The sequence below is a fragment of the Delphinus delphis genome, chromosome 1 (genome assembly GCF_949987515.2).
Source record: "Delphinus delphis chromosome 1, mDelDel1.2, whole genome shotgun sequence".
Lineage (NCBI taxonomy): Eukaryota > Metazoa > Chordata > Mammalia > Artiodactyla > Delphinidae > Delphinus > Delphinus delphis.
In genome coordinates this window covers 92,873,280-92,885,851 of record NC_082683.1, presented here as the reverse complement: position 1 = coordinate 92,885,851, position 12,572 = coordinate 92,873,280, and positions in this window count along the sequence as shown.

Here is a 12,572-nt window from a genome sequence, read left to right as displayed (position 1 = left end):
CTTGAGAGGATGCAGAGCATTTGGATCTCTCATACACTGCTGTGAGAATGTAAAAAGGTACAGCCATTCTGGGCATGGGTATAACTATAAAAGGTAACACAAGAGACTTCTGTGTGGTTATGGGACAGCTTTATTGTGGTGATGCTTACATGAATCTACACATATGTGATAAAATTGTTTAGAACTATACACACACATAAACACTCACAAATGAGTACATGTAAAACTGGGACAATCTTGAATATGTTTCATGGATTGTAATGCTGTTAATTTCTTGAATTTGTTATTGTACTATAGTTATGTCAGATGTTACTATTGGGAGAAAAGAGGTTAAGAATACACGGGACCTCTTTGTATTGCTCTTGCCACATTATGCAAATTTATAATAGTTTTTTAAAGGAAAAAATTATTTCTTACTACTGTTTAGAACAAATCTTCTGTTTTATAAAAATGATTTACCTACCTCTATATAAAGAATTGATTGCTCTGTTATAGAACACTCTGACGACAGTATGGAATATAACTAAAAAAGGGGAATTAGAGTCACACAGATCTGGGTGTAATTACCAGAACTTCCACTTAAACTCTTGATTTCACAAGTAATCATTTGTAAAGTGGGCTGAAAATAATACATTTAACTTGCAGAGATTTAGTAAAAATTAAATGAACTGGCATAATATATCTAATACAATGGTTAGATTATAATTTTTTATATAAATCTACTTCTATTCTCCATAAGGCTTTCCTCTATCCAAATTTTTTCTTTCCATCTAAATGTATTTTATATATATATATATATATATATATATATATATATATATATATATACATTAGAACTAGGAACCTTATATTTAAAATCTCTGCATTCCCCACTACCTTTAGTGTATACATGAAATGCAGAAACCAGTGAATAATTCTATGAATCTAGTACTATGCCATAAGCTAAAGTAAGTTAAAAATTGACATATGGTATCTACCCATCAGGGGATTGAACTTTAGTTAGGGATACAGGATACAACTAAGGAAATAATTGCAGAATGAGATGGAATACAGACAGTTAAATGCACTTTGCAGAATGCGTCACCTGCGACTGGGGTGTGTGTGACTCCTTAGAACAGTGGTTTGAAAAGGTGGTCCCTGTAAACTTTCCCTTGGAAGCTTTCTAGAAATTTAAATTCTTGGGTGTCATGATCACCTTACAGATGTGAGATTGGACCTCCACCTAAAACTTTGTTTGGTTGTCAAGAGTGATGATGCCACACAAAACCTCAAGAGCATTTGGAAATGTTTGCATCTTTCTGTTATCATGGCAGGTTCTCAAGCTGGTTCAAAAATGAGTTGAAAACAATGAAAGGAGATTGGCATGAGGTCTTATGGTGGTTAAGGGGTGAGGTTGCAGTAGGCATTGCTTGACTGAACTTTCTGCCAGTGCCAAAGGAGGAAACACTCAGGCTTTTTGATCAGTTTGTGCAGATGAGAGACAGAAGGCATAAAAGGAGTGATGGGACTTGAAAGCTGCCCAAAAATGGAGTCGGACTCTTTATTACATTGGGCTACACACCAGATCTACTGAATCAGAAACTTGAGGTATGGCCTAGCAATCTGTGTTTTAATCAACCATCAGTTAACTCTACTCTGAAGTTTGAGAACCACTGCCTTAGTAGGATATGCTGGCAATGAGAGCATGTGGTGAACATAGAGTAGAAGAGCATTTTGGAGTTTTGACAGGGAAAAATGAAGTCAGAGGTTTATTATCTGAAGGTGCTAGGAATAAAAAACTTGTGTTAGGGTCTAATAAAATGTTAGGAAGAAAATAAAAATAATTTTAATACTAATGAATGTTATGGCATCATCATAGTTCATAAAAGAGTACATTTGAGAACATTTATTTTCATTGTAAAATATTTTCCATTATTATAAAATTCTCTGAAATTTATCTTGAGTATATGAAGACAGCTAGTATGATTTTTGTTAGAAATATCACTAAAATGTCTTAATCACATAGCTTATCAAAATTGGTATAATAGGAAGTGATTTCTGATTCTCTTGATTTTATAAGTGGAGACTTCTGAAGACACATACACATATGTGCACATATAAAGATTTAGTCATAAATTCTGTGATCTGTTTAGGGCTTAAAAGACCATTTCAACCTATGGGTCATTAGCTTTCAAAGCAATTATTTATCAGTAATGCAAGTAATTTAGCATCTTTAATTTTCTTGAAGCGTAATTTTTTTGGAAAAATATACATATATTCATTCAAAAAACATTTGTTGAGTATCCACCATACAGTGTTATTGAGCACTGGAGATACAGTGGTAGAAATGATGGACCTTCTGTATATGGTTTTCCAGATATTGTGACTAAGGAAGTCATCAGGTTCAACTCACGCATAAGACAGATAAGAACACTCAGGCCCAAAGAGTTTAAATAATTTACTTAGGGGTAACCTAACTAAAAGGGCTTAACTAGGAGGAATTAAACTCAAATAATAATGGATTTGGTGTAAGACAAAGGGTGTCTTAGGACCTGTGTTAAACAGAAAAGGAAGGTATAATCTAAAGACATTCACTATTTAACCCTAAAATGTTCTAGCAAAGCATAATACCTCTGGAGGGCTACTCCACATGTAGGCTGGCTATTTGCATTGTGCCCTGTCTCATAACTGGTTGGTTTATTGTAAAGCTGGGTTGAGATTCTGGTGCTCTTCCTCTTGATTATCCCTCTGACATACTTCCACTTAGGTAACTTAGCAACTCTCAGGGATTTTTGGAGGTGATTTCACTTCCATCTTTATAGGTCCCATTAACCTAAAATTTTTTTTATTGTCTGAGGCAACTGTAATGACATAGATCACTTTGAGGTTGCATCCAAGATTTTAAAAAATGCACAGGGAGGAGGTACAACCAATTCAGGATGGAGGGTCTCCCTTGGGGTGTGGAGGAGGATGTAAATATATGCAACATTTATATATTGGGTAAACATTTCTGAATCAAATATGACAGAATGTTAAGATTTATAAAAGCTGAATGATGAGTATGCTGGTATTGATTATGCTATTTCTATACTCTTTTGTAAGCCTGAAATTATTCAAGGAAATAAAATTCTCTGATTTGTTTCTAAATGTACATGACAAGTGTATGTCTCTTTATACTCTATATGTACACCTGAAAATTGTGTTAACTAGTATTGTATAAATAGAATAATTTGTAAAACGTTGGACAGCTTACTGTGTAAGGAATCCAAGTGTAAGTCATTTTTTAAATAATAAAATTCATTAATCATTGAATCTGCTTAAAACAAGGCATACATGTAGATTGATGTGCTCCACAGTGGGCACATCAGGGCAATTATGTGATGTCTGTAATTCTGTCTCATGATTTTTGTTAGATATGCCCTTTTTTTTTTTTTTTTATTAACATCTTTATTGGGGTATAATTACTTTACAATGGTGTGTTAGTTTCTGCTTTATAACAAAGTGAATCAGTTATACATATACATATGTTCCCATATCTCTTCCCTCTTGCGTCTCCCTCCCTCCCACCCTCCCTATCCCACCCCTCCAGGCTGTCACAGAGCACCGAGCCAATATCCCCGTGCCATGCGGCTGCTTCCCTCTAGCTATCTACCTTACTACGTTTGTTAGTGTGTATATGTCCATGACTCTCTCTCGCCCCGTCACAGCTCACCCTTCCCCCTCCCCATAACCTCAAGTCCGTTCTCTAGGAGGTCTGCGTCTTTATTCCTGCCTTACCCCTAGGTTCTTCATGACATTTTTTTTTTCTTAAATTCCATATATATGTGTTAGCATACTGTATTTGTCTTTTTCGTTCTGACTTACTTCACTGTGTATGACAGACTCTAGGTCTATCCACCTCATTACAAATAGCTCAATTTCGTTTCTTTTTATGGCTGAGTAATATTCCATTGTATATATGTGCCACATCTTCTTTATCCATTCATCCGATGATGGGCGCTTAGGTTGTTTCCATCTCCGGGCTATTGTAAATAGAGCTGCGATGAACATTTTGGTACATGACTCTTTTTGAATTTCGGTTTTCTCAGGGTATATGCCCAGTAGTGGGATTGCTGGGTCATATGGTAGTTCTATTTGTAGTTTTTTAAGGAACCTCCATACTGTTCTCCATAGTGGCTGAACCAATTCACATTCCCACCAGCAGTGCAAGAGGGTTCCCTTTTCTCCACACCCTCTCCAGCATTTATTGTTTCTAGATTTATTGATGATGGCCATTCTGACTGGTGTGAGATGATATCTCATTGTAGTTTTGATTTGCATTTCTCTAATGATTAATGATGTTGAGCATTCTTTCATGTGTTTGTTGGCAGTCTGTATATCTTCTTTGGAGAAATGTCTATTTAGGTCTTCTGCCCATTTTTGGATTGGGTTGTTTGTTTTTTTGTTGTTGAGCTGCATGAGCTGCTTGTAAATTTTGGAGATTAATCCTTTGTCAGTTGCTTCATTTGCAAATATTTTCTCCCATTCTGAGGGTTGTCTTTTGGTCTTGTTTATGGTTTCCTTTGCTGTGCAAAAGCTTTGAAGTTTCATTAGGTCCCATTTGTTTACTTTTGTTTTTATTTCCATTACTCTAGGGGGTGGGTCAGAAAGAATCTTGCTGTGATTTATGTCATAGAGTGTTCTGCCTATGTTTTCCTCTAATAGTTTGATAGTTTCTGGCCTTATATTTAGGTCTTTAATCCATTTTGAGCTTATTTTTGTGTATGGTGTTAGGGAGTGTTCTAATTTCATTCTTTTACATGTACCTGTCCAGTTTTCCCAGCACCATTTATTGAAGAGGCTGTCCTTTTTCCACTGTACATTCCTGCCACCTTTATCAAAGATAAGGTGTCCATATGTGCATGAGTTTATCTCTGGGCTTTCTATCCTGTTCCATTGATCTATCTTTCTGTTTTTGTGCCAGTACCATACTGTCTTGATAACTGTAGCTTTGTAGTATAGTCTGAAGTCAGGGAGCCTGATTCCTCCAGTTCCTTTTTTTGTTCTCAAGATTGCTTTGGCTATTCGGGGTCTTTTGTGTTTCCATACAAATTGCGAAATTTTTTGTTCTAGTTCTGTGAAAAAGGCCAGTGGTAGTTTGATAGGGATTGCATTGAATCTATAGATTGCTTTGGGTAGTAGAGTCATTTTCACAATGTTGATTCTTCCAATCCAAGAACATGGTATATGTCTCCATCTATTTGTATCATCTTTAATTTCTTTCATCAGTGTCTTATAGTTTTCTGCATACAGGTCTTTTGTCTCCTTAGGTAGGTTTATTCCTAGATATTTTATTCTTTTTGTTGCAATGGTAAATGGGAGTGTTTTCTTGATTTCACTTTCAGATTTTTCATCATTAGTATATAGGAATGCCAGAGATTTCTGTGCATTAATTTTGTATCCTGCTACTTTACCAAATTCATTGATTAGCTCTAGTAGTTTTCTGGTAGCATCTTTAGGCTTCTCTATGTATAGGATCATGTCATCTGCAAACAGTGACAGCTTTACTTCTTCTTTTCCGATTTGTATTCCTTTTATTTCCTTCTCTTCTCTGATTGCTGTGGCTAAAACTTCCAAAACTATGTTGAATAAGAGTGGTGAGAGTGGGCACCCTTGTCTTGTTCCTGATCTTAGTGGAAATGCTTTCAGTTTTTCACCATTGAGGATGATGTTTGCTGTGGGCTTGTCGTATATGGCCTTTATTATGTTGAGGAAAGTTCCCTCTATGCCTACTTTCTGCAGGGTTTTTATCATAAATGGGTGTTGAATTTTGTCAAAAGCTTTCTCTGCATCTATTGAGATGATCATATGGTTTTTCTCCTTCAGTTTGTTAATATGGTTTATCACATTGATAGATTTGCGTATATTGAAGAATCCTTGCATTCCTGGAACAAACCCCACCTGATCATGGTGTATGATCCTTTTAATGTGCTGTTGGATTCTGTTTGCTAGTATTTTGTTGAGGATTTTTGCATCTATGTTCATCAGTGATATTGGTCTGTAGTTTTCTTTCTTTGTGACATCCTTGCCTGGTTTTGGTATCAAGGTGATGGTGGCCTCGTAGAATGAGTTTGGGAGTGTTCCTCCCTCTGCTATATTTTGGAAGAGTTTGAGAAGGATAGGTGTTAGCTCTTCTCTAAATGTTTGATAGAATTCGCCTGTGAAGCCATCTGGTCCTGGGCTTTTCTTTGTTGGAAGATTTTTAATCACAGTTTCAATTTCAGTGCTTGTGATTGGTCTGTTCATATTTTCTATTTCTTCCTGATTCAGTCTTGGCAGGTTGTGCATTTCTAAGAATTTGTCCATTTCTTCCAGATTGTCCATTTTATTGGCATAGAGTTGCTTGTAGTAATCTCTCATGATCTCTTTTATTTCTGCAGTGTCAGTTGTTACCTCTCCTTTTTCATTTCTAATTCTATTGATTTGAGTCTTCTCCCTTTTTTTCTTGATAAGTCTGGCTAGTGGTTTATCTATTTTGTTTATCTTCTCAAAGAACCAGCTTTTAGTTTCATTGATCTTTGCTATTGTTTCCTTCATTTCTTTTTCATTTATTTCTGATCTGATTTTTATGATTTCTTTCCTTCTGCTAGCTTTGGGGTTTTTTTGTTCTTCTTTCTCTAATTGCTTGAGGTGCAAGGTTAGGTTGTTTATTCTAGATGTCTCCTGCTTCTTAAGGTGGGCTTGTATTGCTATAAACTTCCCCCTTAGAACTGCTTTTGCTGCATCCCACAGGTTTTGGGTCGTTGTGTCTCCATTGTCATTTGTTTCTAGGTATTTTTTGATTTCCTCTTTGATTTCTTCAGTGATCACTTCATTATTAAGTAGTGTATTGTTTAGCCTCCATGTGTTTGTATTTTTTACAGATCTTTTCCTGTAATTGATATCTAGTCTCATGGCGTTGTGGTCAGAAAAGATACTTGATACAATTTCAATTTTCTTAAATTTGCCAAGGCTTGATTTGTGACCCAAGATATGATCTATCCTGGAGAATGTTCCATGAGCACTTGAGAAAAATGTGTATTCTGTTGTTTTTGGATGGAGTGTCCTATAAATATCAATTAAGTCCATCTTGTTTAATGTATCATTTAAAGCTTGTGTTTCCTTATTTATTTTCATTTTGGATGATCTGTCCATGGGTGAAAGTGGGGTGTTTAAGTCCCCTACTATGAATGTGTTACTGTCAATTTCCCCTTTTATGGCTGTTAGTATTTGCCTTATGTATTGAGGTGCTCCTATGTTGGGTGCATAAATATTTACAATTGTTATATCTTCTTCTTGGATCGATCCCTTGATCATTATGTAGTGTCCTTCTTTGTCTCTTTTAATAGTCCTTATTTTAAAGTCTATTTTGTCTGATATGAGAATTGCTACTCCAGCTTTCTTTTGGTTTCCATTTGCATGGAATATCTTTTTCCATCCCCTTACTTTTAGTCTGCATGTGTCTCTAGGTCTGAAGTGGGTCTCTTGTAGACAGCATATGTAAGGGTCTTGTTTTTGTATCCATTCAGCTAATCTGTGTCTTTTGGTGGGAGCATTTAGTCCATTTACATTTAAGGTAATTATCGATATGTATGTTCCTATTCCCATTTTCTATATTGTTTTGGGTTCGTTATTATAGGTCTTTTCCTTCTCTTGTGTTTCTTGCCTAGAGGAGATCCTTTAGCATTTGTTGTAAAGCTGGTTTGGTGGTGCTGAACTCTCTCAGCTTTTGCTTGTCTGTAAAGGTTTTTATTTCTCCATCAAATCTGAATGAGATCCTTGCTGGGTAGAGTAGTCTTGGTTGCAGGTTTTTCTCCTTCATCACTTTCAGTATGTCCTGCCACTCCCTTCTGGCTTGTAGGGTTTCTGCTGAAAGATCAGCTGTTAACCTTATGGGGATTCCCTTATGTGTTATTTGTTGTTTTTCCCTTGCTGCTTTTAATATGCTTTCTTTGTATTTAATTTTTGACAGTTTGATTAATATGTGTCTTGGCGTATTTCTCCTTGTATTTATCCTGTATGGGACTCTCTGTGTTTCCTGGACTTGATTAACTATTTCCTTTCCCATATTAGGGAAGTTTTCAACTATAATCTCTTCAAATATTTTCTCAGTCCCTTTCTTTTTCTCTTCTTCTTCTGGAACCCCTATAATTCGAATGTTGGTGCGTTTAATGTTGTCCCAGAGGTCTCTGAGACTGTCCTCAGTTCTTTTCATTCTTTTTTCTTTATTCTGCTCTGCAGTAGTTATTTCCACTATTTTATCTTCCAGGTCACTTATCCGTTCTTCTGCCTCAGTTTTTCTGCTATTGATCCCATCTAGAGTATTTTTAATTTCATTTATTGTGTTGTTCATCATTGCTTGTTTCATCTTTAGTTCTTCTAGGTCCTTGTTAACTGATTCTTGCATTTTGTCCATTCTATTGTCCATTCTATCTCCAAGATTTCGGATCAACCTTACTATCATTATTCTGAATTCTTTTTCAGGTAGACTGCCTATTTCGTCTTCATTTGTTAGGTCTGGTGCATTTTTATCTTGCTCCTTTATCTGCTGTGTGTTTTTCTGTTTTCTCATTTTGCTTATCTTACTGTGTTTGGGGTCTCCTTTTTGCAGGCTGCAGGTTCGTAGTTCCTCCTGTTTTTGATGTCTGTCTCCAGTGGCTAAGGTTGGTTCAGTGGGTTGTGTAGGCTTCCTGGTGGAGGGGACTAGTGCCTGTGTTGTGGTGGAAGAGGCTGGATCTTGTCTCTCTAGTGGGCAGGTTCACGTCTGGTGGTGTGTTTTGGGGTGTCTGTGGCCTTATTATGATTTTAGGAAGCCTCTCTGCTAATGGGTGGGGTTGTGTTCCTGTTTTGCTAGTTGTTTGGCACAGGTTGTCCAGCACTGTGGCTTGCTGGTCGTTGAGTGAAGCTGGGTGCTGGTGTTAAGATGGAGGTCTCTGGGAGATTTTCGCCGTTTGATATTATCTGGAGCTGGGAGGTCTCTTGTGAACCAGTGTCTTGAAGTTGGCTCTCCTACCTCAGAGGGAGAGCCCTGCCTCCTGGCTGGAGCACCAAGAGCCTTTCATCCACACGGCTCAGAATAAAAGGGAGAAAAAGTAGAGGGAATTAGTAGACGTATGAGGAAAGAAAGAAGGAAAGGAGGGAAGGAAGGAGGGAAGGAAGGAAGGAAGGAAGGAAGAAAGAAAGAAAGAAGCAAAGAAGGAAAGAAGGCAAGAAGGAACGAAAGGAGGGAGGGAGGGAGGGAGGAAGGAAGGAGGGAAAGAAGTAAAAACAAAAAGAAAGAAGATACAGTAAAAATAAAATAAAGTATAATAAAGTTATTGAATTAAAAAATTCTTAATTAGAAAAAAAAAAAAAAAAAAAAAAAGGACGGATAGAACCTTAGGACAAATGTTGGAAGCAAAGCTGTACAGACAAAGTCTTACACAGAAGCGTACACATACACCCTCACAAAAAGAGGTAAAGGGTGAAAAATCATAAATCTTGCTGTCAGAGACCACCTCCTCAATTTGGGATAATTCGTTGTCTAAAGGAGGGAAGGAAGGAGGGAAGGAAGGAAGGAAGGAAGGAAGAAAGAAAGAAGCAAGGAAGGAAAGAAGGCAAGAAGGAACGAAAGGAGGGAGGGAGGAAGGAAGGAAGGAGGGAAAGAAGGGAAAACAGAAAGAAGATACAGTAAAAATAAAATAGAGTATAATAAAGTTATTGAATTAAAAAATTCTTAATTAGAAAAAAAAAAAAAAAAAGGACGGATAGAACCTTAGGACAAATGTTGGAAGCAAAGCTGTACAGACAAAGTCTTACACAGAAGCGTACACATACACCCTCACAAAAAGAGGTAAAGGGGGAAAAATCATAAATCTTGCTGTCAGAGACCACCTCCTCAATTTGGGATAATTCGTTGTCTAAAGGAGGGAAGGAAGGAGGGAAGGAAGGAAGGAAGGAAGGAAGAAAGAAAGAAGCAAGGAAGGAAAGAAGGCAAGAAGGAACGAAAGGAGGGAGGGAGGAAAGAAGGAAGGAGGGAAAGAAGGGAAAACAGAAAGAAGATACAGTAAAAATAAAATAGAGTATAATAAAGTTATTGAATTAAAAAATTCTTAATTAGAAAAAAAAAAAAAAAGGGACGGATAGAACCTTAGGACAAATGTTGGAAGCAAAGCTATACAGACAAAGTCTTACACAGAAGCGTACACATACACCCTCACAAAAAGAGGTAAAGGGGGAAAAATCATAAATCTTGCTGTCAGAGACCACCTCCTCAATTTGGGATGATTCGTTGTCTAAAGGAGGGAAGGAAGGAAGGAAAGATAGAAAGAAAGAAAGGACGAAGGTAAAGTATAATAACGTTCTTAAAATTAAAATTGATTATTAAGAAAAAAAATTTTAAGAAAAAACCATGGACGGATAGAACCTAGGACAAATGGTGGAAGCAAGACTATACAGACAAGATCTCACACAGAAGCATACACATACACATTCACAAAAAGAGGAATAGGGAGAAAAATCATAGATCTTGCTCCCAAAGTCCACCTCCTTAATTTGGGATGATTGGCTGTCTATTCATGTATTCCACAGATGCAGGGTACATCAAGTTGATTGTGGAGCTTTAATCCGCTGCTTCTGAGGCTGCTGGGAGAGATTTCCCTTTCTCTTCTTTGTTCTCACAGCTCCCAGGGGCTCAGCTTTGGATTTGGCCCTGCCTCTGCGTGCAGGTCGCTGGAGGGCGTCTGTTTTTTGCTCAGACAGGACGGGGTTAAAGGAGCCGCTGATTCGGGGGTTCTGGCGTACGGAGGCCGGCGGCGGGGAGGGAGGGGCACGGAATGCGGGGCGGGCCTGCGGCGGCAAAGTCCGGCGTGACTCTGCACCAGCCCGAGGCCCGCCGTGCGCTCTCCCGGGGAAGTCGTCTCCGGATCCCGGGAACCCGGCAGTGGCGGGCTGCACAGGCTCCGCGGAAGAGGGGAGTGGAGAGCGACCTGCGCTCGCGCACAGGCCCCTTGGTGGCGGCAGCAGCAGCCCCAACGTCTCCCGCCCGCCTTGGGGTCCGCGCCTCCAGCCGCGGCTTGCGCCCGTCTCTGGAGTCAGCGCCCTCAGCCGCGGCTCGCGCCCGTCTCTGGGGTCCGCGCCCTCAGCCGCGGCTCGCGCCCGTCTCTGGGGTCCGCGCCCTCAGCCGCGGCTCGCGCCCGTCTCTGGGGTCCGCGCCCCCAGCCGCGGCTCGCGCCCGTCTCTGGGGTCCGCGCTTTCAGCCGCGGCTCGCGCCCGTCTCTGGGGTCCGCGCTTTCAGCCGCGGCTCGCGCCCGTCTCTGGGGTCCGCGCCCTCAGCCGCGGCTCGCGCCCGTCTCTGGGGTCCGCGCCCCCAGCCGCGGCTCGCGCCCGTCTCTGGGGTCCGCGCTTTCAGCCGCGGCTCGCGCCCGTCACTGGGGTTCGCGCTTTTAGCCGCGGCTCGCGCCCGTCTCTGGAGTTCCTTTAAGCAGCGTTCTTAAACCCCTCTCCTCACGCACCAGGAAACAAAGAGGGAAGAAAAAGTCTCTTGCCTCTTCGGCAGGTGCCGGCTTTTCCCCGGACTCCCTCCCGGCTAGCTGTGGTGCACTAACCCCTTCAGGCTATGTTCAAGCCGCCAACCCCAGTCCTCTCCCTGCGCTCCGTCCGAAACCGAAACCCTAGCCTCAGAGCCTCAGCTCGCAGCCCCGCCCGTCCCGGCGGGTGAGCAGACAAGCCTCTCGGGCTGGTGAGTGCCGGTCGGCACCGATCCTCTGTGCGGGAATCTCCCCGCTTTGCCCTCCGCACCCGTTGCTGTGCACTCCTCCGCGGCTTCGAAGCTCCCCCCTCCGCCTCCCGCAGTCTCCGCCCGCGAAGGGGCTTCCTAGTGTGTGGAAACTTTTCCTCCTTCACAGCTCCCTCCCACTGGTGCAGGTGCCGTCCCTATTCTTTTGTCTCTGTTTATTCTTTTTTCCTTTTGCCCTACCCAGGTACGTGGGGAGTTTCTTGCCTTTTGGGAGGTCTGAGGTCTTCTGCCAGCCTTCAGTAGGTGTTCTGCAGGAGTTGTTCCACGTGTAGATGTATTTCTGGTGTATCTGTGGAGAGGAAGGTGATCTCCGCGTCTTACTCTTCCGCCATCTTTATTCCTCCCCCAGATATGCCCTTTTATTATGAAGTAAATAAGAACAATCCATGAAAAAGTATTTTTTTTAATGGATATGTCTTCCTTATAAGGAATCGCGTGATTTTATGAATACATTGTGCTGCATCCATTATCAATTAAATGAGAATTAGAATATTGCTTTCTTTTAGAGTTTGTTATTTTTTGACTTTTTTCCAATTGGAATCAATTGTCGCAAAAGGAGTCAATATTCAAAAGATACAGTAATAAACATTTTGTTTCATTTACTACTGGAATTCTGACAAGTTGATATTAAGATGAGCTAAAATTGTTGGTAATGTCTCTGCATAACAGCTATGCTTACACTCTGTGGAGGAGTTGGAACTAAAGGTGAACCACAGAGCTAAGGAGTACCTCTGGAGAAGTGGTTGGGGGTAAAAAGAAAGAATCTAACTGATTAAATAACCGTCTTGTTATTGTCATT